At 42.4% G+C, this 27,411-nt stretch overlaps 1 protein-coding gene across 1 annotated transcript in view; it reads right to left on the reverse strand.

Annotated features, from left to right (window-relative positions):
- CNTNAP2 (contactin associated protein 2) overlaps positions 1-27,411 on the reverse strand; it is a 1,034,819-nt gene that overhangs the window by 17,789 nt on the left and 989,619 nt on the right. The window lies entirely within an intron of this gene.

Here is a 27,411-nt window from a genome sequence, read left to right on the forward strand (position 1 = left end):
CTTCCTTCACCTTCGTTACCCTGTAGCCCACCCTCAGTGGGCCAGGACCACTCCTGTTCACTCCCATCCCTCTCCTGTCTCCTTGCCAGGAGAACAAATGTCCCTTCACCAGGGGACCACACGTCCCTTCAGCCCAAGGTGGAAACCACCCCTCTCCAGATTCCTTCCTTCCACAGCAGTGCTGAGAGGTGGCAGGTGCCCATCCAGCCCTGCTGCAGGCTGAGGAGCAGCATGCCTGCTCCTGCACCTCCGCAACTAGGCCTGCGTCAGCTGAGAACCTGCCTCATTTTATACCCCATGCTGTGCTGAAAGGCAAGCTTTCAGCCAACAGCCATCAGCAGACCATGGGGCTCCACCATTGTTCTTCCAAGCTGCCCTCCAAGTAGCTCTCTCCCTTCTAACCCACCAGTTAAAATGATCCCAAGGAGGTGGCCGTAAAACACAGCACATGCCCTTACTCCCAAGAACCTCCTCGCAGGACCTGCTGTGACAGCCTGAGTCACAACCGAGACAAATCTGGTGCTGTCAGCTGGCTGTGTTGAGGGGTATTAACACTTCAAAGGCTCCCTGCAGTGTCTAATATAATATCTATATAATATCTATATAATCTATCTTCCTTTCTTGTATGAAAGCACGGAGCAAATGAAAAGGACACACGGCAGCATCATGTTTGTGCCGTACCATGAGCTATTGCTCTGGGGGCACCAAGACACTTCAAACTGCCTTTCCCTGGGTCACTAGGGACAGGAGTTAGGTCTGGTCCTTAAAGTCAGTGGGAGAAGTCGTACTGAGCTGAGCAAAGCAAGATGGTTATGCCAGGGACAGGGAGCAGCCCCAGGTTGTTGAAAGGCGACCTGTTATGTCAGGAACAATGGTAAGGGTTTGAAAAATGGCATTTCTGGAGAAGAAGTTGGCTGTAAATCACAAGTTTGTGTCATAAAAGGAAAGGAGGAGGTGGGACAGAGAGGGTTCTGCTGAGAGCTGTGAGGAGAAAGTGGGAGAAAAGTTTTATTTTAAGAGTTTGGGGATGTGCTGAGAACCAAAGCACATCTGGGTTTGAGGTTTGCTACAATAAAAACCCCAAAACCTTAAATCAGAACTATTAGGAAATGCATTACTAACCTTTTGGAGGTGTTCAGTTCTAACCAAACCAGGATCGGTTCTATGAGGTCTGAGCTGCTGCCTAGGATCCCTAAAAACTACCGTGATATGTATGTGAGTGCTATTGCTAAGAGTACAGAGCATCAGCGGTACGCATGAGGAGTTTCAAGGCTACAAACCAAGCTGGGAATTTCAAGTATGCCTTTTTGGGGGGATGTTACAGGTTAAACATGAACTGGGGGAAAACTGGTGGGAACTGGACAAATCTTGACATGATTAAACCAATTTCTCTGTTTTCACAACAGACTAAGCTGTACCTGTTCTATCTCTGTAACCGTGAGAATCATAAGAACAATAAATACACACCATTTAAGTCCCTACCAAACCTAAAGGACATACACACACATAAGGACACACAAGGAAGATTCATAATCTGAAAGTTACTTGCATCAGATCCTTGTGGGATCCACTGTACAAACATGGATTTTCTATTCCTCCCATTCTCCCTTTTCCTTCTTGTTTGAGAACATGCTTTCCCTGCTAGCGCTTAGTGAGCCTATATCAATATTACAGCCACACTTCACAAGGTGGCAGTGAGCAGCAGCTGTCACCTCTGACAAAGCATAAACTTGCTCAGGACTCAGCTAGAGACTAGCTTAAATGTATTAAAATAACTGTACTAGTCAAGTGGGCCTTACATCCTGCTCTCCTTTAAAAAAGTAGCTTGACCAGACAGTTAGCATCTCTTTCACGGACAGAGCCCTGGGAGTCATGGTCTAGTGTGAGGCATCCCCGCCCATCACAGGGGATCTTGGAATCTTAAGGTTCTTTCCAACCCAAACCATTCTATGATGCTATGATAGTAGGTAAAAAACCTCTCGTGTATGCACACTTTCCATAGTCAGTAGGAAAGCTGTACCACATCCAGAGTTCATGAATTTGAATGCTACTTGTAGACCATATCACTCAGACATGGGTCCTATCTGACCACAATATTCACTGTCTCTTACTTCGATAAAATATCCATGGCATATTTTGCAACTTTGAGTAACCTTTACAATCTAAGGAACAATCAGAAGACCACATTTCTCTTTGAACACTGTAACCACTGCCAGTGACAGTTCAGAGATTACCTTTTATTCACATTTTTATATATTCTGTGGAATGTCATGCAACCATGCTAATAGCCTCCCACTCACAATGCTGAATGACAGGAACAAAACCCCATCAATATGATTGTGCTACCTTAGCAGCTTCAGCACCATTCTTCTCTAACTCCATGAATAATAAATGATGGATACAGATGCTGAAAGAATTAAAGAGAAAAACCCACCCAAAAGTCCCTAACAAAGCACCTTGCTGAAGACCTGCATTTCTGTTTAAAACATTCCACACGTGATGGCTGTGCAAGTCACCTCATGCAAATTCATACCAGCTCGCACCAGATCAGTGCTAAACCAAGATGTATCGACTTCTGTAACTGTGAAAATGTTTCTTTCCATGCGTGTCCCATGGGGCTCAGCACACTGATACCCTCTGATGTTAGGGCATTATACTTTGCCTCCCTGTGTATTTGAGCCTGCTAAAAACCCATCCCTGAAGAGTATAATGATTAGATAATGAAATATGCCTTTGTTGTCATGACTTAAATTCAATTTCCTCCCTATAACAAAGAGGGAAGGAAAACAAAAGAAGATGACAATCGCATCTTTTAAAAAAGGGAAATGTACAATGCAGCTACTTTGCATTGTTCTGATTTTCAGCACATCAGCTAGTGCAAAGTCATGAAAATATTACCGTATATAGTATTATCTTTACCTAATAGCAACATTAGTATTATTGCTTTCGGATCTGATGCAGCAATCTTCTGCTGGCACCCTACCCACAAGCATTTCTCTAATGAAAGACTTCCAAAAATACCACTTATAGACCTTTTCCAACTCCAGCTGGTTTTAACCACTTGTTCCCTGCTGACATAACCTGCTGACTTGAGATGAAGGCCATGATTACAAGCCAGAGTCCATTCAGACAAACCCATTCTAGCACAGTTGTACTGCAGTGTACAAATCCTTAACACGGAACATTCACACGGTAACTGTGCAACTGCCCACCCACATTACTTAAACACTTAAAAACGTATATAACTAGTACACAGTATACTAAGAACCTCACAGATGTTGCCCCATGTCTTGTGTGCTTCCATTCACTGAAGATACACAGAACATCAATTACTTGTTATTTATGCTTTGTTACTTCTTTAACAGTAGAAAGATACAGGATTTTAATCCTCAATTACTTGCTTTGATTTCAGGGCGTACTTCCCATGGCTGTGACAGAAACATGCCACATAGTGATAAAAACAATACTATTTCTCTATTGAAAATGATGTGCTAGTACTGAAGAAGCTCTTTTCCACCTCAGTGAAAAGACGTAAATCCCATCTATTTCCAAGCATGTTTATGACACAAGGCACCATTAGTGAGTACCCAACAAGTTGAAATTCATTATTCTATAACAAGCGAAATCATTTGCATAGAGGGAAAAAAACCGAAACCGTGTCTGGATCTGTGTGTAAGTAACAAATGTGTTAAGTAGCACATAGCAATACTAATTGGTGTAATTAGGTTGTCTGTTTTTTAAGCCTTTTTGCCCTTACTACATTGCCTGTAGATGCAGAGTTGTGGCTCCTGCCTAGACTCTAGTACAAGATGAACAAATAGAGTTTGGTTCAGGTTTTTACCAAAGTTGACCTAGTTAGCATGCATCTGATGAGCTACTTGTAGAAGCAAATACATTGCAAATATAGTTTTTATCTATTCTCTCCCTTCTTTGCTTTTAATACCTATTTACCAGTAAAAGATCTATAGAGTAGCTTGAAGGGCCACAGCACGTGTAATAGCACAAAAGGTTATTGCACTGCTGGCGAGGTTCAGCTCCACTAAATCCTACCATTTGTTTTTTATATATTCTTGTAGCATTGCTTAGAAAAAGACTCGAGCCAGATCTGGCAGAAAGAAGATGTGTCTGGTCACACAGCCCTGAGCAGGTTTTTAACAGATGAAACAGAAAGGCTTTCTGTTTATGTAAAGTTCTCCACGTGAGGATCCTAGACTGATTCACACATACACAAGGCACTGCAGCACAAAGCCATACAAGACAGCTCAGTACTGTGCTGTACCAGTATAGTCATGCCCCATGTGGAAAGGTGGCCTTGGACTGTGTAACACACTGACCTTGGAAAGAGGGAGAGGAGAGGGCCAGCTGTGAAGGAAGAGGGAAATGCTCCCACTGCAAATCTTTACAAACCTATAAAACCTTGTTTTTATTAAACATAATGAATACCTTTGTTGAGTATCTTTTCTATTCTAGCTGATCCATACATTCTTAACCTTGCACAGTGTTCAATATATACATATATATATATATACATACATCAAGGCATTACTTGTTGTGAATTATGTTCCATTAGGAAGGAAATGTAACAGAACTTGAGTCCAGTTTGTGGGTATGCACAACAATGTATGTAGTAAATATCCTGTTATGAATTCCCTTGAAGATTTCCAGTGATGCCCTTCGAAGTAGAAATACGGCATAGCAAGGGTGCTTTTCTACCACAGCAGGGCTCTAGGTATATGTTACAGACATCTAACCCTTCTTGCTTTTTCAGTAGTGGGAAATCTCTGCCCAAAATAGCACAAAGAAGGCAGGGAGAAGAAAAGCACGACATACTGGAGTGGTTTTAGTTGTGACAGAAGATGCCTTTTAAACAAAGGAAAGTCTCAGCAGCACAACCAAAGCCCTTTCAGTTCAATTTACTGAAGACTATTTCTTACACAATTTACACAAGACATCATTTGAGTTTTGCTTTGAAAATGGTGACAAATCCAGCTGCTTGCCTTTAGGACAATGACCTGTTTATATGTGCCCATTTACATGCCAAAATACAACAGCTTAATGATTCTGGAAAGAAAATAGCTATATCACTAGTGAGAGAAGTCCAGCTTTGACACAGGGCAGCATTTCTAGCTGAACTACCAGGATGCACTGCTATTTCACTTAACATTAAGCCCCCACCCAGTGGGTAGATAGAAGGTAATCCATTATACATCTCTATAACCCTTCAGCTACCTGTACTCAGCTGAGCCAAAATTATCTCTATATAATATTTTAATAGACTGCACAGGTGAATTCACCAATTCAGTTAAATGAACCACTAATTGCTTTTGGGTCAACCTTAGCAAGAGATTTTCTCTTCAAAATAGAGCACCATGTGCTCTCTTGTCCCTTGTACTTATAAAGGTATCTTGTTACATTACCTGCTGCTCAAATATCAGCCGCATCAGCATCTTAAGCATCTCTCTGTTACTGTGTCAGGCTCCACATAATAGAAAGCAGTTTAAACTGCTGAAAGGAAGCTATTGATTTCAAGAAGTCACAGTCCGCTGAGATTATAAAGTACTTTCTCTTGTTTGTTGCCTAGATGAGCAGTTCAATGCAAGAGCAAACCCTGGCACATACTAATACCTGAAGACTGGTGTGGTATAAAAAAAAAACCCTGAAAGAATAAATAAATTAGCTTGAATCACATACAGTACATAGTCATAGGGAGAACCTATCTGGGATGACATACACCTGCTAGACCAAAGCCACAGGGCTAAAAATTCCCTGTCAGGAGCAACTACTATATAGCCAAAAGGGGGATAACACCAGACAAAGGGAAAATGAAGTCTGACACATCACCTAGGTCTTCTGAGGAACATCCTCCAGTATAAAAATCAAGCCCCTGTTTGCTTACTGGCTGTTTATATTTTCTCTGTCTGAAGATCAGTAATTCCTATTAAAGTAAGTGGTACAGATAATAAAACAACAGGAACTTTATTTTTCCCGTAACTCAAAAACAAGCTGGTGCACACTGCTTTCTGGACACTTGCACCAGTGGAACAAGATGCTCATTTAGGGAGAACTTGTTACAGGGGTGCTGGGGGCAACAAAAGGGCAAATGGTCCCTGAGAATGGGGACCTGAGCTTCCCAGGACCCAAGCGCGAATGACCACCAACTGCTCTTCATGCATCCAAATCCCATGTGCCAGTCACACAGATCTGCAAAGGCCAGGTGGTATCTGGATGCCTCTCCACATGTCCCTTTCTCTTCATGCTAACATGCTAATAGGCTTAGGGGCCTGCAGGGATAGAGTGAATATGGTGAGATGCTGTGGGGTGGTCCCCAGCCATCCTGGCACTCTCTCTCCTGGCTGCATCCTGAGAGACATACTGAACCCCAGACCCGAAGTCAGATGCCTTCAGACATGCCTCCACCTGATTGCTTTCCAGAGCCTTCAGGTGTTGCCCATTGTGTGGCCCTATCAGGTGATGTAGTCCTTCTGTGGCTATTTTAACTTTTTCTTTGTAACTTCATGTTACTTATAAGACATTATAGCTTGTACTGAATAGTTTTGTTTAGACACTTTATGTCCAGACTGTCAATTCACTGGCCACCCCCTGAAACATGCAGAAGATGCTATTCATGTGTATAAAGCACTGGGCCAGAAACCAAAGGTATTAACATTAACCCAGCAGCGCCAACCGATAGTGCTGCACAGCAAACACAGGGTGCTTACATTTGCTGACACCAAAGAAATAGCTTTATCCATGGTGCAAGCAAGAGAAAAATTATTTATGAAGCCTGTAACAGCTCAGTGCATGTTTCAGTTGCAGCAGCAGCTTCATCAGCACTGACAAAACAAAGGCCATTTCTGTATGAGGCATTACCGACACTTTCTGCACAAGCTGGAAATGATCGAACCAAGTGAAAACCACACAGGATTAGAGAACCTGAGCTGGCCTGGAGGCTGTGCTGTGGCCCTGGAGCACTTCCAAACCCCAGTCCCTGGCAGAAAAGTTACAGCTTTCGGGTCATGCTGTAATGGAGACAGTAAATCACTGATGTGAAATGCACTCCTATCAGAGTCCCATTATTGCAGTAATAATGAAGACTAGTGCTGGACTGCAGCTCCTCAGTCAAAAAAGGCACTGTGAAGGATGCTATGAAATAGAGATGTTATTTGACAGCAGCCTGGTTTCCCATTGCCACAGATGAAGAGGGTTTGAGACCAACAAGTTCCATTTTAAAGTTTCACGTGTAGCCAGCAACAGTTATTCAGGAACTCACACTGCCTTTTAACAAAAAGGGAATTAACTGATGTTGCAAGGTCCTTATTAATTGCATTGTCAAACCCAACAGTAAAAGTGAACATCTCTCTTTCAAGGAAGTAAGTATTTTCTTCTTATTTTCCTCTGACTCACTGTATAATCTTGAGTGAGTCACTTCAGATATTCATGGCAAACTCTCCCTCTCTGTCTTAGTAGGACACAGAGAATTCCCCCTACCCTCTAGTTGGGATCTGTCGTACTTGAGGTGTTTTGAGATCTAAATGGAAAAGGGATGGGCATTGCCTTTAAATAGGAAAATGAAATCAAATCAGTTTTTTAAACACCCTACAAATTTCTCATGACTTTGGAAAGGCCACTCACTAAGAGAGGCACAGGTCATATGGCACATTTCCATTGATAGAAGAGGAAGCTCTCCCAAGAGTAATGGAACAACGCAAAAATCAGGGAAAAAGAGAAGGAACACCAAGTTTCTTTGTGGCCAAGGCATGGTACCCAGCATGCAGGCAGCAACTGTTAAGTCTTGACTTGGGCAGAAGACTTTAAATGTTCCCAATCACGTGCTCAGCTGGGGGCAGAACCTCAATAGGAGCAAACAGTCAGTTCTGTGTCAGTGGAACCAAAACTGCTTTCGGCTTTGGGGGAAGAGAGACCTCTCCATGTGTTACCCTTTATACCCAACTGTGAGAGGTAATACAGTCATTCTACAAATTTGTGTAGCATTTCATTTCTCTTCTGTACAACCAATCACTCTGTGGGTGCCAGAGGCAAAAAGCTCAGCCTGGTGTTTAAAGCAGGAATCCCAAATGCAGAGAGAGCTGAAAAGAAAGGCCATTCACCTCAATGATAGCCTGAGCTGACACAACAGCACACTAATATTGCTCAGTCAGGCTGTACCATATACCATAACTGCAAACCCTCCTGAGGGCTAATGGAAACCTTTCAATTGAGGAGCAAAGCGCTCAGCACATGCTGCTGTAACCCAGGCTGCAGAAATCAGTGGTTCTCAAAGCAAAACTGCGCAAGTATTGGACAGTCAGCTTCAAGAACACTTTTTGCTCCTTCCCCATCCTCTACCCTTTTCACATGAAGCAAAAGCAATGGGATCACGGGTTGAGGGCAGCAGGAGAGCCAGCAGCAGGCGTCTCATCCAAAACAAAGAATTAAATGTTTCATCTACTTTTTGTCTGCAGGCAGGTTCTAAACAGAGTGACAGGAAAGTGATGATAGGGGAGAAAAAAAATGATAATAGATGAAATATCTTAACAAACCTCTAAGCCATGAGTCTCAGTGACTGGCAAAATAACTGAGTAATTTTATCATCATAGGTATCGCTATGAAAACCTAACAGTTGTTATCACAGCCAAAACATCACCAGAATTAACTGGGATGCTGTATTTCGGCTGGATTTATAAACCCATTCTAATTTATGCTCACAATAAATAATCTTCACAGCATCTCTCATAACCCTTAGAGAAGGATGTAAAACACATACATAGAAACAGCATTACTATGCAAAAGAAATCTGCAGTTTCATTCATACAGCTCGCCTAATGTGCTTTTCTGTCTTACGGAAGCTGACTGCAACATAACTCAGCAAATGCTTTTCAGGCCAGAAACTAACTAACTAACTAACTAATCAAATAAGACAGCCTCCAGTCAAATGTAATGTGTCTTGGCCAAGCTCCAATGCACTTAGTTACGTTGTGCTTTTGTTAAAACTGTGTTAAACGAATATAAACTCAGTCTGATCATTGCTTTGCAGGTTAATGGGCACCCTTCTATAACTACCTGCAAACGTCCTCATACTTTGTGTTCTCTATCACCAGTAGTTTAATAAAACCGCAGCCTCATCAAAGAGTGGGTGGGCTGCAGTTCCCTCTCTTGCCTCCCTCCTGACTTGCTTATCTCACTCTCTCACTTGGAGATAAGGAAAAGCTAGAATAACCATTTGAAGAAACTGGAATGTAATTTTTCATTTGGCATTACTTGTTTCCATATACCATATATGCCTTTTATCAACTGTCTGTATTCTTAAAGTTTGTTTGTTTAACTAAAAAGGTAAGGCTCTTCCATCTGTTTAAGAACCCCCTTTTAGGAAAGTCAGTAACACAAAGCCAAAACGTCTTCATCAGTCCCACATAATTTTTGTTATTAAGTGAAAGAAATAGTGGAAGATGTCCCTGCCCATGGCAGGGGGTTGGAACTGGATGAGCTTTAAGGTCCCTTCCAACCCAAACCAGTCTGGGATTCTATGAAAGCTATGGCTATCACACCTTTATATATAACAGTTCAATGCAATGTAAATGGGAGATGGCATTTTTCAGAAGATACACACACTGCCACATTAGGAACAAGCAATGACCTTTCTAAGTAATGGCAATTTTAATTCAGTTATCAAAAGCCTGAAATAGCAAGCGAATGAAAGTAGAATGCCAGCAAGGATGACAATGCTAGAACTTAGTAGGTCATTTTTCTGCCAACATTTTCATTCTGTTTGCATTACATCTTCATTTGGAATCTATTTTTTCTCAGACTGAAGGACCTACTTTTTGTACAGACAACACCAACCTGGCTGTAGTACTGAAACCCACCATTTATTGTAACTGCAAAAGTACTGTAGGACAGCACAGGGGAAAAGAATCAATTTCATTTCTAAGTAGCAATTTTTTTTCCTGCTTTTTTCCCCAGTACTGTATAATTCACAATCTGAAGCTGAGCAATTTATATCCAAACAGCCTCTATTACGTCTCAAAGTCAATGATGGGGTTGACCCAAGAAACGCTAAAGGCTTTTGCTGCTTTTCTTTGTTACAAGTATGTGTATGTGAAATACTGTTTCGCGTTTCCTCTGTTGGAACGATGCTCCTGTACAACAAATTCACTCCTGAAAAGTATTGCTGTTCAATGCTCAATGTCAAATGATCATAAAAATTTAACAGCTGCATTAGATAGATCAATGGCTTATCTAGTTCATTGTTCTCTCTTCAAAGAAAAAGGTGACTGATAATAGGTGATTCACAAGCAGTATAACAGCATGGAGTATGTAGAATGATCCTCACCCACAACCTTTCCAGCTTCCCATAAACATTGGCTTTAAACTTGTCCAAGATGAAGGCTGCATCCTGCCTTTTAAAGAACTGTCTCCCACGAATGTGTCCAATCTTTGGGAAACCATTAATGCCTCTGGCCTCCACCGAATCCCACACCAGTGAGTCCCAGTGCTGAACTGCTCACCTGGAGACAAATGACCCCTGAAGCTCATTTTAAGGCTGCAGCCTGGCAAGGGAATGAGTGTCTCAACTTGTGTTGTGGAATGCACTGCACACCTCCACCCCTCCACCATTATAGGACCATACTGTATCAAATTTAGGTATAAGTCACCTAAAAAGAGAGCTCTTTGGTTTAAAGATCTTCATGCACTTTGAGTTGCAAATCCCTGAAGAAGACCCTCTCCACCTCTAGGCAGTAGAAATCATGATTTCGTGAAGAATGGAATGTGAAAGCATTACACCACGATCTGGAAACCAAAACCACTCTGTCATTCAACAAATGCACTGGGGATGAATGAAATAGGTGTGGTTTGATGCCAGACAGCACATTTCACTCATTGAGAAACAGCAGGGAAGTACACTTGCTTTGGTAGTCCTGCCAATCAGGTCTAATACGTATAGCTTGACTGGACTTCTACTGCTTTCCAGATCAGATGCAAAATATTACATGCCAGGCATGCTCAGTGTGCGTATTTCTGCTCTATGATGTGCTCATCCACAGTCTTATTCAGTAGGCATAACAGATACTATGATAATAGACATCTTAATAAAAAGACACAGAGCTGGGTGCGCAGAGGGATGATGGAAGAACAGGACCAGACAATACGCAAGCACTAACTCAGTGCCTACCTTTGCATCTCATTAAATGGTGCAAACTGAACTGCTGGCCTAAATCAAACTGTGCACTAGCAACATGCTTTATCATGATTATCATTATTTCATCCAAGGATGGATGGAACAGTATTCTGGAACAGCACAATGCCATTTGCACTATAATGGCTTTGTTAACAAGCTGTAAGCAAGTGCTCCCACCCAAATACTGAAAAGGAGCTATGGATGTTTCTTAGATCAAGCCTAATGGATTTCTTTGGAAGCACAAGGGAGCCTTTGATCAAGCTGAAATAAATATTAAAAAAATAATAATCAGAAGCATAGCATCTCTTTATGCTTACTTCAGCACAGAAATACATTAAACGAGTGCATGAAGTTCAATGCGGACAAGAAATACTGTCATTTGCTTTTTGTCCTTAAATCTTGCACTGAACTAAACACTCGGTGTCACCTCAGCTGGATAAGGAAGCAGACCTGCCAAACAGGACCTGCTTCTCTTACAGCCAGTTCATACGAAAATAAACAGAAACTTACAGGTGGGTCACGGCACCAGATGCTCTACACCGGATTGCCCTTCTTCGTCCCTTCGAGCTGCCCTTCTCCCTTCCTCCCAGCCCTCCCGACACAACCGAACCCCAGGCAGCGATAAAGCATAGAAGAGGTCAGGAAACCCCAAACACGAGGCGGGGATGCCGGTGTCTCCCAGCACACATCACAGCATTGTTCAGGCGCACAGAGGTCGGGTCACCTCCTTCGCTAGCGGCGTCTCGCTCGCTGGCAGCGGGCTGCGGTGCCCACACCGCCCCGAGCACGCCGGCGGCCGCCTCCCGGCAAGCGGACGCCTCGTCCCTCCCGCCCACCACCTCCCTCCAGGCTGAGGACTGGCGCCAGCTCATCACACGAGTGCCCCGAGCGGGCTGCCGCGCCCCCCGCCTCGCAGGGCAAGTCCCTTCTCATCCTCCCCATCCATCCCGGTTACCTGACGCCTCCTCTATGGGCCTTCAGGCAGGCCCGGCCGGGAGCCGCGGGGCAGCGGCCACCGCACGGTGCGGTGCGGTGCGGTGCGGTGCGGTGCGGAGCGGAGCGGAGCGGAGCTGAGCAGGCAGAAAACGCGGAGCGGAGCGCAGCGCAGCGCAGGCTCCCCCGACCTGCCTGCTGCGGAGATGGCAATACACGGACTGGATCAGGCGGGGGAGCGGGCGGGGGGAGTTGGGGGGGGGGGTTGTGACAGCGGCGGCGGCTGTACTGGGGCCTCAAGCGCGGCTGGAGCCCTGCCCCGGGGCCAAAGTTCCCCCGTGGAAGTCCTCCGTCGGTGCTGTTTTGCTTTGTTTTGTGCTGGTTGTGCATGTGTGGGGGTTTTTTTTAGCACTAAAGAGGCACTGAAGCTTTGAAATCGCGTTTCTAGGAGATGCTGTCAGAGATGCTGCTCAGCATCAAGAGCCCCGTGCTGTTAAGCAACCATTCTTGAGAAAAAAGGTAGCTGAAGGTAATTCTGGTATGTGATGAGTTTTGAAATGTACAGTTCAAATACTTCTGTTTTTCATTTACTTGCATACAAGGATGAGGAAAGCCAAATCAGAACCTGCATAGAATGGCTTAAAAACCCTAAGATTCACTTGCTCAGTTTTAAGATGAAAGAATGGAGAGTTCAGCAGCCTGCCTATGGGCCACTGGAAAAAGGAGGGGTTAAAAGAGCAAATTCCTAACAGCATATCCATCTTTACACCGTGATTCTAAGACCACCTCTTCCTTCTTTTCCCTCCTCAGACTGACAAGTGCCTCCTTGTCAGTCTGAGGAGTCAGTCTCTCCTCTTCTACCAGCTGCACCACCAACTTCCTCCCCTCATCCATGCTGCATCACCCATGCCACCAGCTGGGGAGAGGGTCCCTCGTGCTGGAGAGAAGGGGACGAAGACAGAAGGAACAGATGCAATCTGGGGGTTGACACGAGCCCTGAAGAGTTAACAATAATATAGGCTACAGCTCATGCAGGTTGGCCGTGCTTGGCCACTGCGATCTGCTGCTCATCTCATTGCTAACAGCACTTCTGGTGGCACCAGCGTGGATGCAGATGCTGCACGGCATTGGCGGCAGAAGTCTGCCAGCACTGACTCAGACTGAAAGTTATCACTGCAGCCAACAAAACACACTCGCCAGGGGACAGAGCACTGTATATATGGGCCTGGGCCTGCTCAGCTTTTTCTTTAGGGAGAGAAGAGAGCGAGTAAAGCCAAACAATTGAGCACTTTACCAGAAGTGTGCCGTAATGGGAGCAAGTGATCTCAGAGGAACCAGGATGAGGAAACGTGGGACCAGAGCCTCGCATTACAGGACCTGTAAGTTGTCACTCCAGAAGTCAATCATGAGCTAATAGCACTCATCAGCAGGACCTCATCTAAGGTCTTTACTCAGCTAGTATGGTATCACATTTAACCACATCAATCCAACTCACAACTTCAGTGTCCCATACCCATCCTACAGCTTTTCAGTTCTTAAAAGCGGCCTGTAAGAAAGATGGGGAGAGACTTTTTAGCAGGGCCTGTTGTGGTAGAACAAGGGGTGATAGTTTAAACTAAAAAAGGGGAGATTCAGGCTGAATATGAGGAAAAAACTGTTTACAGTGAGGGTGGTAAAACACCGGCACAGGTTGCCCAGAGAGGTGGTGGATCATCCATCCTTGGAGACATCCAAGGCCAGGCTGGACATGGTTCTGGGCAACCTGATCTGATTGAAGATGTCCCTGCTCACTGAAGGGGGCTGAACTAGATGAGCCTTGAAAGTCTCTTCCAACTCTTAACTATTCTGTGATCTTGTATGTTTCTATATTGCCCAATATAGAACAGCAAAACTTTCACGAGGTCACTGCTGAATCACCCAACTGTTACTGGTAGAGAAACTGACACGGTTTCCATCTCCACAGGGCTTTAGACAGAATATTCTTTACATACATTGCAGAAGAAAAGCAGTAGTTTCTCCTCTTCACATTTCCAGAGATACTGCACTAGTTACCCATTCTAGCATGGGTTTTTTTGTTCTATCTTGTTCTACGTCAAAAGGGCACCACTCACTGGAAACACGGTTTCAAGCATAAATCATAACTTCTATGTATTTTTGTTTTGCACAGCAAGCATTTGCACTCGTGCAGAAGGTGCCTCTTTATTTTGCTCTATTCCCCTCCCTTCTTATTTGTGCTGTATCAGTACAGAGGCAATTTTTAATTTCAAGAGTGTTTGCCACAGTGTTCCGTAACACCACGCCATGCACCAGCAGGTGCTCTCCTCACCATATGACCATAAAACAATCATATATTTAGGATTCTGTGATGCTCACCTCTTGACTAGAAACCCAGCATGGCTGGTATTTTCTGAGACAAAACAGCAGCAGCAGTGAATACTCCAGGGAAGGGCTTTCTTCTACTTGGATTTATTAAAAGGGAATGTAAAACGGAGGACTTTATTGCACAGAACTGACATTGGCAGCACACACAAGCCATGTATTTCTGAGGAGGCTGCAGTCTGAGACCCGTAAACCAGCTGCCATCCTAATTTTACTGAGGTCTGTTGTCTTTGGTTGTTCAGAACCAAGTCAGCTTTGACGTAACAAAATCAGGTCCTGTTCTGCACAGGCACACACTATCCTGGTCAGTCTCAGTATGTCACATAGAAAACTCTCAGAGAGCTTCCTTGGCCTCCACAAGTAAAGCACAAACCTGCCCATTTTTATAACGAAAGAAGAATCAGTAAGTGAGAAATCTCTACCTGGTGAATGGTTGGCTGTAAGCACTGCAGCAGAGATGACACGCAATTTGTGCAAGCGCAAGTTCAATCACAGGTAGTGAAGACACTGAGTTTAGCGGAGTTGAAATGTCTCTCAGCACGGCAATCTGCACTTTAGAGATAGCCAGACTCCATTTAACTGAGTTGGCCCAAGAGCTGGAAGCAGTTTGGCTGCAGAGGCACACAGCTCTGTGCAGGGTGTTTATTCCATCTCTTGGAATGATAAAATAATAATTTAGTAGGAAAAGACCCTGCCAGAATCAATTTTTAATTGCCTGTGTTGATGAGCTCTGAATCTGGGATAGAAACACAGGGAATGGAAAATTCTCACTTATAATTGCATTCTTGAGAGCCAATTTGCTGGACAGGAATGTTAATTTGGGATAGGAAGGCGCACATCACTCATAGACTTCTGTTGGTGAGTAACTCAAACCAGCAAGATCTTACACGTAATGTCCCGACATGTATGCTAATAAAGCTAATGAAAAGGGGATGACAGGCATGTCTGCTGTGTGTGGAAATATCCTCTTGTTTGCTAGAGCCTTCCACTTGGGATGCTTGTGCCGGGATCCCCTGCAGCCAATAGTAAAGCATAATTAGATTATTGAAATTGCTTTTCCCCCCCTAAAAATTTTACTGACTATGACATCAGGTAATTAGTTTGGACTTCATTATGATGAATAAAGATGATTTAATCACTGGACTGGAAGATGGTGGTTGCCTAGGGACCAACAATCATAACCTGATTATGTTCAATATGTGATGTATGTGCTTAAAAAACCCTAACTGGCCAAAGCTGAGGCAAATGATGAACGGCAGCAAGAGGGAAGAGAGTCAGGAAGAAACCCACGGGTGGAAGTGGATATTTAAGAATAGGTTGTATCTCAAAGACCAAGGTTCCACACTTTGGAGACTTTACGCTTATATCTTAGGATGTGACAGTTTCTTTTAATCAGAAGGAAATGACAAGCAAAATGTAACCCCTACATGCTCATTTGGATCCACACATTAGTAGTAAGAACTCCAGGGTATAAATTGAAGAGATTGCTGTTCCTGCACTGCTTGATAGACCTTTAAGCACTGGAGTAGCTACAGAAGACCAGAAAAGTCCTTAGGGCCTTTCAAAACAAGTAGAAAATGGTTAAAAAATATGATGCTACAAAACGAGGTGATTGACTACTGGATGGCAGGGGGTTGGAACTGGATGATCTCAAGGTCCTTTCCAACCTAAACCATTCTATGATTCTAAGAAAGGAGTGGAAGAAACATCGTAGAATTCTTTAAGTAACATAAATGAAAGAATGCGCAAGCAAACAAATTCTTCAAGTAAATGGATAAAGAAAAATGTTTCCTTAAATAGATTTCAAAAGTCAGACTCTGAGTACAAGTTTGGTCAAGTCTGTAACTGCACGGATGGACTACAGTTTAGGAAGGCCTGTGTGCCTTCATGGCATGTTGGACTAATGACACTGGAATCCACCATATCAATAAAACACATGCTTAGTGAGAGCAAATCATGGATCATAGGCTTAGAAGCCAAGAAGCTACCCAAGAAGGTGCGAAGAGCTAAAGAGCTCTTTAAGCAAACCAAGAAAGGCACAGGAGGAGTCAGTGTCAGCAAAAGCCAAACACATCATGCAAATCGACTGCAATTTTAAAAGGTGCAGCAGACAAACTGTTGAAAGCAGCTACCCAAGGAGTACCCAAGGACTTCAAACACAAAGCTGGTGCCCTTTCCGGAAGATGTGCTTTACATAAGGAAGCTTTTGGAACCAATGGAGAGGTTTCACGGGCTGAAAACTCACCCAGATGTGACAGTCCTTTCTGGCCATGGCAGCTCCAGATCTGCTACTGAAATGAAACACAAGCTTCTATTCTGAGCTTTCCCTCTCTCCTGAGATTTGTAAAATGGGGAAAGATGTGAAGAGAACGGGCACTCTTCAAAGGGAGAAATACCACAGTGCTTGCTTCCTGAGTAAGTGTGTGGAATTTACATGTATGGAGATTTTATGTTATAGCAAGGTATTAGGGACAAAAATGAATGAATATACAAAACCTCTCCATTATTCCCTGATTCCAGATACCCTCCATGTAATAAGCGAATAATATCTTCTAATGCAATAAATACTACAGCTACAAGCAATAGATGCCTTCTCTTTAGTATATCCAACAGAGAATGCAGAACTTGCATTTAGCTCTTATTTCTGCTCAAGAGGCTGAAGAACATAGACAAGATTAGAAACACTGGTTATAATTGCAATTATTTCTTGATTATCTTTCTTGTTGTCATCATATTGGGACTATTCACAGCTGCAGTCTGAGATGAGGTTCTGGCATGATCTACAGTAACCATTCTCCATCACTGTTCAGGATGATGGCCAGTCCTACATAGTGCCATTTTGTGATCTGAAAGACTCTGTGAATAGTAGCTACAGAAAGATCTGGACAGATACACAATTTACAGAGAGAGCATTCATCTGACAGTGAAGAAAGGAATTGCACTTGCTTTCTCAGTAAACCACTCTCTCGAAGATCCATTCTGCAGAGCACAATTTGGAAGGGGGAACTTCTGCTTTAATCAGCCCTTTTCTATTTCTTTAAGGAGATTCTACTATTACAAAAGGTTGAGGCCCAGGATTACGCTGTGTTATTCCATGCTTGCTCCAATCTGCATGGATCTGTTACGTTGTGCTTCACCACAAGCATAACAGTTTTGGGATGCTATCTAGCTAGGTTCTCTCTCGCTCCCTCTGAAACCTATCTTTAAGTTGATGGCTGCTCTAATTGAAGGGAGTGAAATTATTTTTGGGGCTCACCACAAGTGCTTACTCATTTTGCTAAATGCTCCTGTCATTATTAAATGAAGAGTACGCTGTCATCACCTGCTGTTGCTCCAGGAGCATGCTCAGCTTTTCCATCAGGCATCTGAACGTGAGTGAGCAATACAACCTTGATTTCAGTATTCTGGTACCTCTTTCATGTTAGTAGAACATCAACGCCTGTCTCTAGCTGGCTCATTACGCCAACCTCTATTGCTCACTTGATTAGAGTAGATGAAAATGTGCACAGATCTTCTGCTGTTCCATGTGTCATGGATGAGGTGAGATCCCCCAATTGTTCATGAAAATGTGATTGAAGGATATCTGCAATGGAACATCTGAAGTGATACAGCCCCCCCCCCCTTTCCAAAAAGCTCTGCATACACACCCTTTAAGACACAGTAAACCTGGGCACACATTCAACTTACACCAAAGGACAAAGGCCCATTGGCTTCAAGAAATTCAAGAAATACAAGGACAAAAAGGCCCCATTGGGCCTACAAGAAACCTGGAGAGGGACTTTAGACAAGGGCCTGTAGAGACAGGACAAGGGGAAATGGCTTCAACCTCACAGAGGGGAGATTGTGATGAGATCTTAGGCAGAAGTTGTTCCCTGTGAGGGTTGTGGGACACTGGCACAGGGTGCCCAGAGAAGCTGTGGCTGCCCCATCCCTGGCCGTGTTCAAGGCCAGGTTGGACAGGGCTTGGAGCAACCTGCTCTAGTGGAAGGTGTCCCTGCCCATGGCAGGGGGTTGGAACTGGATGAACTTTAAAGTCCCTTCCAACACAAACCATTCTGTGATTCTATGATTTTGAAGGGTGCACCACCGAAGACACCTCCAGATTGCTCCCTCTGGCTCCATCCAGAACCAAACACAGCCAGTGCCATCTGTCTGCTAGAGCTGGAACTGCTTTTTACAACTGCCAAATGAGCAATTAGTTTGTAGCAAGTCAAGTCACTTGAATTAGTCACCTGTAATGGCGACATGAATATTCACTTAGTAAATTTGCTATTATTTAGTAAGATAGAAACACTGACCAAAACTCCACGAGTACTACTATTATTTTATGCTGTTATGAGTACAGAAAGTTATTACTTACCCAGATAACAATAATGTCAGTAGTCACTGATAGCACCCTGCCAATACCAAAGACGGATCAATTGAGAAGGAAATTTACATCTTAATTACTGAGATATGATGATCCAAATGGCAACAATTACTCACCAAAACCAACTTTACAAGCCTGCTGTAAGAAAGGAAACTCAGCTTGTCATCACCAGCTAGGAAGCCGCTTGTTCTCCTACTCAGCACCTGCTCAGTTTGCTGTTCTGGAAACCACTGAATTTAGGATAATCAATCAGCATAATTTTGTCTTCACACGCGTCGTGTGTTTCCCTCATATGATGCACTGTTATGTCAGAGAACAGATTTTTCCAGAGATAAAAGGAAACCAGCAGCCATTATCTGTTATAGGCAACAGACTAATACAATGCTCATTATAAACACACACTTCCTAGTTTTACTCGCCTGACAATAATTTTCATGAGCTAAAATAAATCAGCACATTAAATTTCTTTTGCTATTCTTTGCCTTTGTGCTTGTATCAGTGCATCAGAGCTAAATCTCTTGCTTCCTGGTGTTTTGAGCACCATAGCAGAGTGCTGCGTCTTGAGGAGTCCATCCCTCCTGATGGAAAGACACACTGAATTATCTATCCAAGGAGTGAAGCCTGTTTGCAAAGGTCAACACTGCTCAAGCAACTTACACGACAGCTTTGCTGCTCTGTTTAAAAGGATTTAAATACTTAAAGCTGTCTAGAGCCATGACCTGAAGGTACCTGTGCACTCTCCCTTCGAAAGTCACCATCACCAAGGTCTATCAGCCATTAGGACTTCTGAACTCTGCTGTTCCTCACTGATAATTGTTTTTAATACCACAATATTCTCTACCTGCTCCTCCCATCTAGCATCATGTATTTACTGCATACCTGGATCTTAAATTGATCATAACAGAATTCAGGTGAGCTTCACAGGACCACTGTGATCATTAACACACAGCACACTCCTATTGTAAAACACTCACGTGTCTCTGAAACAAGGCACAAACTGTTTTCAGTTGTCAAAATTGCTAGCATCACAACTTGACTGCCAGGAACAAAGCAAGCACAATCCTTCCAGGCACAGGCTATTCTGTAACATGGGCATTGTCAAAGATTCCCATTATTTCCCTTGAATTGAACTTTAAAAATTACTCTAAAAGCTCTAGTTGAATTGTATTGCAGTTTGGCTCAACTGTGAGCCAACACAGCCTGCATTAGGGCCAGATATTAAAAGGGAATATAAAAGAAGTAGTAAAATTGAAACTCCTGTGGTTTTGAGAACGTCAGCTTGATTTTGACAGAGCATCAGCCTGATATTTAGGGGCCAAATCTGAAGGGAAACAAAACACAAGGACAAAAGCAATCCTGTTTGGTGCAAGGACTATTATCTGTAACATGTTCAGACGTGTTTTGCCTGAGAGCATTTTGCACTGGAGCAAAATCACTAAACATTATCTCAACAAAAGAACAGCTCTGAAATAAGATATTGTTATATAGTCCTGAAGAATTACATCAAAGAATTTTGTTACATGAATTCAGAAATTCACGTCCTTATTGCAAAGTCCATCAGTCTGTATCAGCAGTCTCTTCAGTATGCAGCCTGCTCCTGTAAACCAGGAACTGCTTCAAGCCTGACATCTCCCCAGAGAAGTATGTAAACCAGGTTCTCTCTATAGAAAGATAGAAGAGTGAACAAAAGAATATCTATGTTTGTGTACAGCTCATAGAGAGACAGACATTTGGCAATAAGACAGGAGTTTGCTTTATGCCTTAGCTGTCTTGAATCAAAAAACCTGGCCCCCAGGGATCCCTGTCTATGCAGAAAAGAAGTAAAATATTCCTCCTGATTAGAAGTTTAAAAAAAAGATGAGTTGTACAATATCAAAGAAGCCATTAAAAATAACTATTTAACATCCTATTTAGGTAAAATTTATCACCAAGACTGACTGTGTAGAACATACTTGGACTGGTCGGATGCTTACAAAGCTGCTGTGATGCCTCCACAGCTCAGACCAAAGTGCCACGTGTTTCTTTGATCAGTCAGAAGGCTGCTGCTGCCATCACCTTGTTACCACCACAGGTTTTGCAGTTGTGCAGACAGATGACATTGTGCTATTTGGAACATTTCTGAAACTCTGGATCTCAAATCCCAAACCAGCAGCTGGGTTTACTTCCCACTACCTCATTCCAGCTGATGCTACAAATGCACTGCACAACTGCCTTCAGATCCTGCCTGGACGCTCTCCAGCACTGTCTGTCTCCATCCCATTGGATAATGCTGCCTCTATAGCAGGTTTACCGGGACAGAGGCTCCTGATCATGTGGATATTTCAAGAAGCCTTAAAAAGCCCCCAAACAACCTTAGGAAAAGGCTTTGTTTGTGCAAAATAAATCTGTAACCAAGGAGGGCTACAAGGGATGTGCACCAGTTGTACAGCAGGGTAGCAGAGAAGTGAAACCAGCAGATGAATGTGTAGGGGTCATAAAACTGGGAAACAGTCTCTATTTTTAATGTCAATTGCTCATCAGGCTGTGAACCACTGCAAAACAGCAGTGATATGGTGTCTCAGAGCGTAACACAAGAACAGCATTTGCCAGGACTCAAAACCAGGCCTGTGATCAGCTGTCCTACCGCAGTGCATGGTTTTGTACAAGAAGCTTTCACTATGGGTATTTCACAGATAAGTTAAAAATGAGCTGTTGTCCAATAGCAGAAGCAAAGGGGGAGGTAACAAAATGACAAATTTGGAAATACAAACATTTTTCCAACTACTTCCCAGCTGCCCAGGTAAAATGCACAGAACAGAAATGCCTCTTGTTGGTACATCACAGTATGAAGTCTGAGCATAATCTAATAATAATTGGGTACTTCACTGTATTTGGAGTGCCTGAAGTCTCTTGACAAGAACAGAAATGCTGCAGCTCCATGTCATAAAGAGATTTATTTCCTGCTGATTGGAGATTTTATTTTTTCCTTGGATGAATGCCCTTTCCCTTTCTAAAACAGGGATAAAAAACATTTCTAAAAAGGGATAATGGATCGATTATGGTGAGATATGAAACAGAAGAAAATGAGATCATTAAAATAAGATTTTCTTTAAAAAAGAAAAGAATATTGAAGACAGGAATCCCTTCTTCAAGGAAGGAATTTATTCTTTCCAATCACAGGGGTAATATTGTATAAGCTGGCAAAGCATTAACTCCGAATCAGAGGCCCAACTAGAAAATGAGGTATTTAATTAATATATACAGAAAGGCATGAACTGTAAAATCTCCAGAATGTAAGAACATTCAGAGCAGATTTCACTGCAAGATGAGAAATGGTATTTGAATTGATAAAGAAGCTGCAGTCATTAGTATGCTGAAACATGCACACATTCTAGGAGGAAGTCGGCTTCTTTCTACAGTCTATCATTGCCTTTGATTTTTGTTTAGCTTATTTATATCTAGGAAAAAATAACCATATGAAAATCAGCCTCTATCAGACTTTAAGATTCCTGTAAGTTTTCATCGCAAAATACATGTATGTTAAACTATAAGGGCAGAGAAGCCAAACCTTTGCTGTCCTAAGGTGTTGAATCATCTGCAATATCAATAAGAGAAGGATGCCAGAGAATTAATAGTAGAAGAACTCACTCAAAGACCTGAGGAATTAAAGAGAAAAGTTCGCCATAAAATGTGCATTCTTTTGGTAAATCAGCTTAAGAAATGCAGATTTTAAGTAGAATTTGATGGCTTACCTAGCGTAAAGCCTAAGGTATTTTACTCCATGGTTGGCACCACATGTCTCAAGAGCTTGCTGTTCAAGTATTTGATGCTCACTATGTGATATAGGTCACCACCTATCTATTATGGTTTCCCATTCAGTGCTTTCTCCCCATCCTCCTTATTCACCACTGTTTTTCCTCTTTATTCACATTTCAGTTGTCTCCTTCTTTCCTGCTTTATTTCAAATATAATCACAGTTGTATCATTTATTCTCTTGTTCCATCTATCACATTGCCTCTACTGGTTTTTGCCTTTTTTGTTGCTGTTGGGGTTTTTTTGGCTGGGGTTTTATGAAAGTAACACCGCTGTTTTCAGCTCTTTTCACGTCACAGTGTTCAGACACTTAGAACAAATGCTTTTCTTTGCAGTTTTAAACATCAGATGGTTGGTTACCCCCCGACCATTCCCTTCTGCTGTTCCCTCAACACATTCCTTACGGTTGAAGTTTCCACTGCTGATACCCCCTTACCACCTCTTCCCGCAGAAAGGACAGCCTTGCAGCCAGTACACCCTTCACTGGTTGTTAGGACAGAGGAGGCACTTACAGGTTTCACCAGCTCACTTTCTGACCCTAATACTTCATCTGTTTTGAGAGACTTGATTGCCATCGTGAATTTCATTCCTTTAAAAGCAATGTTTGCTGCATCCAGATAAATATGCAAGTGGAGATGATGCTAAAGTTTCTGGTAGGAAAAAAACCACCCTGAAAGCTTTTCAATTATTCCTCACAGACACTTTATATTCATAGGGGTGGAAACACTGAATTCAAATACAATGACCTAATGTGGAATAAGTTCCGTCTCCTAAATTCTCTCATGACTAAAACTAAGAACCTTATCTGACACATATGAAAACCTAAGAACCTTATCTGATACACATGAAAAGCATTGTTTTTACACAATATAGTTGTTATTATCTGAAGCACCAAAATACAGGGTGCATTAGAATCAAGCCCTCAAAGTGGTTCTTGCAGATCTTTGTCAAACTTACATTTCCTGCTTTTCTTGTTTGGTGTGTACAAGACACTCTGCTGAATTCCTCTTGAGATTAACACATCAAAGCCTCAGCAGCAATTTTGAGTATGAAAACAGCACACCCCACCCCCCCATATTTAAATTTAAACTATCAGTTGCTTTAGCAATTATTTCAGGAAGTTAATGAGCATTACAAGCACCTCTGAGAAATTAAGCATCCATGTTAGGGGTGGAACACCTGACGGACAGATAATAAACCAACCTACAACCTACCTACACCTAATGTGGGAAAGCCATTTGAGGAATAAACTTGAGACTTTCTACTGCCAGTTTCTTTCTCTATTATGTTATTAAATGCATCTTTTTGCCTATGTTCAAATCAGAGGAAACCCCAAGATGTTACCTATGAAAAGCAGAAAGACGTTTCTAACTCCTGGTTTAATTAATACAGAGTAGACCATTCCCATCATCATTTGTCACGTTACTGACTGTCTTGCAAAGAATCCCATGAGAATGTAGAAGCAAATAAACAACTAGAGGTTGCCAGTAGCCAAAGGATGCTGGCAATTATGCTGGTGTTGTGTTAAGTGACTATTTACTGATTTAAGTATGTATTTTCAAGATGCTAAACTGCAATCAACTCAAATTTGGCTGAGTGAGATACGACAGCTTGATGAATTACACTAGTAATTGTAGCAGTGGTTTTCCCTGAAGATGTCTCACAGCATCAGTATTTCTCACCATCTATAGCTCCAGAAATCCATTTCAAATTATTCCAAAAGGAAAAGGGGTTTGGGGGGCATTGTTCAGATGGAGTATTTTAAGCAATTTTTCTGACACTCCATGACAAGTATGCTTCTCTCCCTGGACAATTTTGAAGAGCTGTATGCATTAGGGCTAAACCTTTACACAGTTTAGATTCTGCAGCTGGTATGAAGGGTCAGGAGACAATATTACAGCTCAAGAAGCACTTTCATGTAACAATAAGGCAACTGACAATCTCTCCCACAAAAAAGAAAAAGCAGGGAGGATCAGTGGCAGAATTCTGACCATTCTCTGAAGAAAGTAGAAAACTGGAAGGAGAAACAAAACCAGTGACAGGATGTGTTACCTTGCTATCAGATTGAAAATGGTAAAAGTATTACCTCTTGGTGGGAGTTCAACTGTATCCTTACTTAACTGCTTCATTTCTAAGTGAAGTATAACCCTGATACTTCTGTAGGTGAGAATCCCTGCAATAGATTTGTAAATTCATGTAGTCATAGAATGGTTTGGGTTAGAAAAGACCTTAAGATCATCCAGTTTCAACCCCCTGCAATGTTGCCCAAGGCTCTGACCAACCTGGCCTTGAATGCTGCCAGGGACAGAAACATTCATCACTTCTTTTAGTCATAAAGGAAGGATTTCTGGAAAGTGGTGTGCATTTCCGGGAGAGGAAACAGGCTTCTCTCTAAAGAAAATTGTGAGTTTATTCCTGTTTAAATGAGGTGTTCACGAGCTAGCCATGAACACCGACTGTGCTGAAGATTAAACAGAGTTTTATTACGGCATCTAAATGTAAGGATCAGTAACCGTTATGGTCAATGGCACAACACTGCTACTAATATGTCAGATTTAATGTCAGAATGAAAAAAACAAATTGCAACATGAGGAGCCTATCAACCATGCTGCACAAAACCTCTGAACTTAACTCAGGAAGCTGTTTAATACCAGTGCTGTCCCTAGTACCATACCGCACTTCAAATAAGACACCACACCTTCAGGCAGAAAACACAAGACCTGAGAGAACCATCTCAAAGCCTCCACCAAATAACACACGAGCAAAGAGAACTTCCACTGCAGGATCAGGAGTACCTTTCACCATGTATGTCTTTTCAGATGCATTTAGATCATCCCTGGGTCATCATTCTATTATTTCTGATCCAGAAAACAATCCAAATCATTAAACAATCTGTTTTTTTCCTTAGCTATGTAAAGGTCATTGTTAGCTCACTTGTTAGACTAGACAGCCTGTATTTCACCAGCTAGTAAACTCCTCCCTTCAACAAGGGGTAAGATCCTGTCTTTCCCCTCTTTAGTGACTGCCGTGTTTCAGCCTGAAAGATGAAAAACTTACCTGAAATGTCTCACCATGTGTGAAACAGCGCATGGAAAACATAGGTGGTGCAAAAATCTAAGTAAGGTTTATGTTTGCACCTTGTTTCTGGTGACTGAGATGCAGCAAGCAGCAGTGATGGGTTTGGGGTGATTGATTTACAGTGTCTTCCTCCTAAGCACACTTTAATACCATGCAAATATCCAGGGACAACCAATCCGTGTTGAGTGGTATCACAGCTATATTGCTATGTCAAGTTTCAAGTGAGGTCACTGGTGCAAATACAATGCCCATTCAGCAGGGACATAGATGAAACCACTGGAAATGACATGAGCAATCTTTTGAATGAGTTCCTTTTCTGTGGCAACTAATGCTGTTTTAACTGTTCCCTGGAAAATGCAGATAGAGAATACACTACTGTACCTATCAGAAAGGGTTTCTTTAAAGAGTGTAATATATATAGCTTTAGAACATATAGGGCAGAAGCACTTAAAAATAAGACTCAGTCAGGTTTTGGTTCTGTTGCAAAAGCTTTACCCTTAAACGAAATGCAAAGTAACCTACAGTCAAAGGTCTGGCTTAATAGAGAAGTGTAAAATTATCTTCCCATAATTTACTTCCTTCCCTCCCTACTCCCTGCGATAGTGGGAGTTAAGCAAATTATTCAGCATGAATAATTTAGCCTATGACTTTATATTTCTATATAAAGTACCTACAAAAAGATTATCTTCAAATTTATTCATGACTTAATATTGTTTGAGGAGCATGTTTATTTTACTATGTCTTGATTATAACCATGCAGAACAGGTGACTTGCTGTGCAAAGAATAGCATCACAATATAGGCTTATTTCACACTCTACAAAAGGTTACGTTCTATATAATGTCTACTTAAGGCTGTGGATTAAAACAGTTTCATAGTGCAAAGATTTTGTGTTGAGCCTTTGAACTGAGATAAATTTAATCCTACAAAACTGTACAGCTTAAAACCTATCTGTATGGACAGGTTCACACTTCTCCAAGAGAATGAAAGCCACCCAGACCTACTGCAGCTCTGAGCCCCAAGTGCTTTAGTGCAGCACTTGGCTAGGGACAATGGTCCTACTCTCCATTCGGGGTTTATTATTTCAGGCACAGTAGCACATGCCATGAAATTCCAATCTAGTTCATACCCTAGAAACTCTCACATCCCTTGTCCCTCCCAGGTTCTCCAGCAAGCTAAGCAAACTTTTTCCAGGCTCTGGGAAACCTCTGGCGCTTGTGGCAGAAGTGACCATTGCTGGTCAGAAGAGGACATAGGTAACTTCAAATTACTACTGATGCCAGTGAAATCTAGGACAGATGTTGAGGGAGAGGGTTGACTTGATCCCTGTGACCTTCCAAAACATGGGACACAAGTCACTTCTTGTCTGTCTGACAATCGTTCTAAATCAGACCACAGACGCGGTGGAACACAGCCTCTTGGAGAGATTACCACTGATCTGACCAAACATGACAGTTCTAATTGAAATACTTCTGTCAGGCTATGAGTTGTTTTGTTCTGATATACTTTCCCTCCCATTGCCTTCACTTTCCTGAGTGAAACAAGCATCAGATAAAACCTGAGGGCTGTTTCCAGTTGTCAAACGAGTGAGTTTTGAATGACGCATCATTTCTTTACCTGACCTTACAAGGACTGTCATGTAGACAACCTGCACCCTCAACTGAAATAATCTGGCCAGAATGGAC

Source organism: Lathamus discolor, chromosome 2 (genome assembly GCF_037157495.1).
Source record: "Lathamus discolor isolate bLatDis1 chromosome 2, bLatDis1.hap1, whole genome shotgun sequence".
NCBI classification, from domain to species: domain Eukaryota; kingdom Metazoa; phylum Chordata; class Aves; order Psittaciformes; family Psittacidae; genus Lathamus; species Lathamus discolor.